Here is a 3,057-nt window from a genome sequence, read left to right as displayed (position 1 = left end):
TTTTTCAGACAGACATCAACTATCTTCTCACAGCTTATTTCTTTCTCATTCCCAAAAATGAACATTTGCCCTATATAATTGTCTGAATTTAAAAAAAATTATGAATTAATTTTCTAATAAATCATTATATTATTTGCATTATTCTAATCTTAAAACCCATTTTATAAAAGTTCATTCTAATTATATAATGCAGTGTTCAGTTGTTCTGTATAAATGAATTTGCAAAATCATGGGATTAAAGAAAGGGGCACTGCAATTAAGTGTATTCCCTACTATAATTGTCCTTAAAATAATTTTCTTTATATTAAGTTTCTTGAATGTAGAATGAGAAAAAATGGAAAAGAATTAAGCAGCTATATATGTGTGTGTGTGTATATGTATACACATATGATGTAAAAATATCTGTGTGTAAATGTTCACAAACATACTTCATCTATTCATAAATATAAATGTAACACAAGGAACTCAACAGGTAAATTTTGTTTGTACTTTAATGATTGAGTTAAACCTCAACCTGAATTTTGTCTTCTAAAGATTGTTTTTCTTTTCTTTTTTTACTATTTTTCAAGGGAGAACAAGAACATAGTCCTCTACTACATAAATTATGCAGTCGAATTACCCACATTTGGGGAAATCACAGAGTCAGCACATCTTGAGTGCAATGGATAAGCCTCTCCTTTGTGATCATAGCCTTTTATCTGCCAGGTAAATATGAAGATTGTTTTTCAATGAAAATATTGCTATGCACAAATTGTCTTATAGTTTCCTGTAACAAGTCAAAGACTGTAACTTGCTTAGCATCAAAAGCATGTAAAAATGGAAATTTTATCACAACAGTGTGCAATGGGTTAGAAGAATGGCTAAAAAAATATTACAGAGATTGGAATAAAAGAAGTTAAGAGGCACAAAGGTAACTTTATATTTCTTTTAATTTTAACAAAAATATGAAATTGTTATAGAAAGTTTCTTCTGTGATGAGTACCATCTGGTCTTATTTTGTTATGTAACAATTTGCATAAAATCTATTAAGTTTGTTATATAGCATACTTCAGGAATTTAATAACCCTGAATTATGGATGGTATACAGTAGTTGGCAACAAATGCTAATAAACAGAAATTGTACTTCTAGCTAGAAATGCATACAGAAGCTAATATGTAATTTTAGGGAAATGAAGCTATTGAAAATTGTTTTCATCATTTTAGTAATTAATGTGTTCTAATTAAAAAGGTGCTATTTGTATTTCAATGTTTTTAATTCCTCGAGGTATTAAAGAGAGTGAAGTTTCATCATTAACTTGGTAGAACATAATGGGTATCATATATTTCCTCTACTTAGTCTCTCTTTTTCTCTCACTCATCTTTTCTTCTTTATAAACTAATGAAATCACATTAAATTCTCTATTAGAAGTAAAAATGAAAGTGTTTGTTAAAAATGTGTTATTTGTAAAAACATGATATCTACAAGGCATTGGGTACAAAAGTTTGCCTTTCCCTTTTCTCATGTTACAAAGTTACTATTCTCTTCTTTCCAGTCTAAATTTTTCCTAGGCTTGGTGTTCTCTAGGTGAAGAATGCTGAAGATATATTTTTAACATCAGAGTAACTTTTTAACATAATACCTATTCTTCAAGAATATGCATTCTTTTTCTAAATCCTACTAAATCCAAGGTTATTATAAAATGCAAATGTATTCAGCCTTTCAACAAGGTCTTCTATTTATAAATTACAAGTTATGAAGAAGATGGTACTATAGTATTTAAAATCATAGGGTTTTCATTCATAAGTCCTTATATACAAATCTGAAATTTACCTCAAGGTAGCTGAGGGGCCATACACAATGTTATTCTCTAATCACAATTTATATCGAGAAAGATGAAAACATAGCAACAATTACTACACAGGATTAATGTGCCAATTAAATGGAATGGAAAATATGTAGGCCGTTCCTGGCACAGAGAAATAATACAATGAATACTCCCATTTTTGTAAGGTAATGATTTTGGTGTCTATTGAAAACCTTAAAAGATTTTACCTTTATAAACTCTAATTTGTAGGACCAAACAGATGTCTTTATAATATTCCTTACAAATTATATAATTTTGTGAAATTTGTCACATTTATTTTATCAAACAATGGTACAGTAAGAAGGTGTGTGTATGTGTGTATGACCATATTCTTTCCTTTGTATCTGTCAAATCCATTATCAATGAATAAACATAACTTAGAGTGACAATGATGATTTTTGCCATATTGTGATTTCAAGTCAAGCAAATAATATTGTTTCAATTCATTTATTTTTGGCAGAATTTTTATTTTTGGAGGAGGCTAAAATAATTTTGTTTTCATTTTTAAAATTGCTCTTAAAGGAAAAGACAGGTATAGATATAAAAAAATGGATATCTCAACATTCTACTTTCATCAATAGACAAAACATTGTTATAAAATTGCAAAGATATTTTAGAATTAAGCAATACTGTGGATGGAATGGGCTTATAGACATTTATAGACTATTTCATCCTAAAACAGCTGATTACACATTTTTCCCAATAGGCCATTGAACTTTACCCAAAATAGATCATATCCTAGGTCATAAAGCAAACTTCAACAAATACAAAAAAATTGAAATAATCCTATGTATTCTAATAGAACATGATGGAATAAAATTAGAACTCAATACTAAGGAAAACCACAAAGCCATTCAAAATCATGGAGACTGAACAACACACTTTTGAATGATCAATGACTCATTTGATGGAATTAGGAATAAAATTAACAAATTCCTAGATTCCAATGAAAATGAGGATACAACTTATCAGAATTTGTGGGACACAGCAAAGGGAAGTTTATAGTCATGACCACCCACATCAGAAAATTAGAGAGGTCTCAAATAAATAATCAGATGATGCACCTCAAATTCTTAGAAAAACAAGAAGAGAATCCAGAAGTTAATTTCCAATTTTTATTCACTTGAGAAGAGATAATGAGAAAATTGACCTCTGGCAACTAGCCAGCCATCTATTGAGTGTCTGTTGTGCGTTATACACAGATGGTATGTTT

General features: G+C 29.1%; 1 pseudogene; it reads right to left on the bottom strand.

Moving 5' to 3' along the window:
* Positions 1-565: 565 nt before the first annotated feature.
* LOC141424350 (U1 spliceosomal RNA) lies at positions 566-713 on the bottom strand (annotated as a pseudogene).
* Positions 714-3,057: the final 2,344 nt, after the last annotated feature.

The sequence above is a fragment of the Castor canadensis genome, chromosome 6, assembly GCF_047511655.1.
Source record: "Castor canadensis chromosome 6, mCasCan1.hap1v2, whole genome shotgun sequence".
NCBI classification, from domain to species: Eukaryota; Metazoa; Chordata; class Mammalia; order Rodentia; family Castoridae; genus Castor; species Castor canadensis.
Note: the sequence above shows the minus strand (reverse complement) of the source record. Positions and strands in the feature narration are given on the sequence as shown.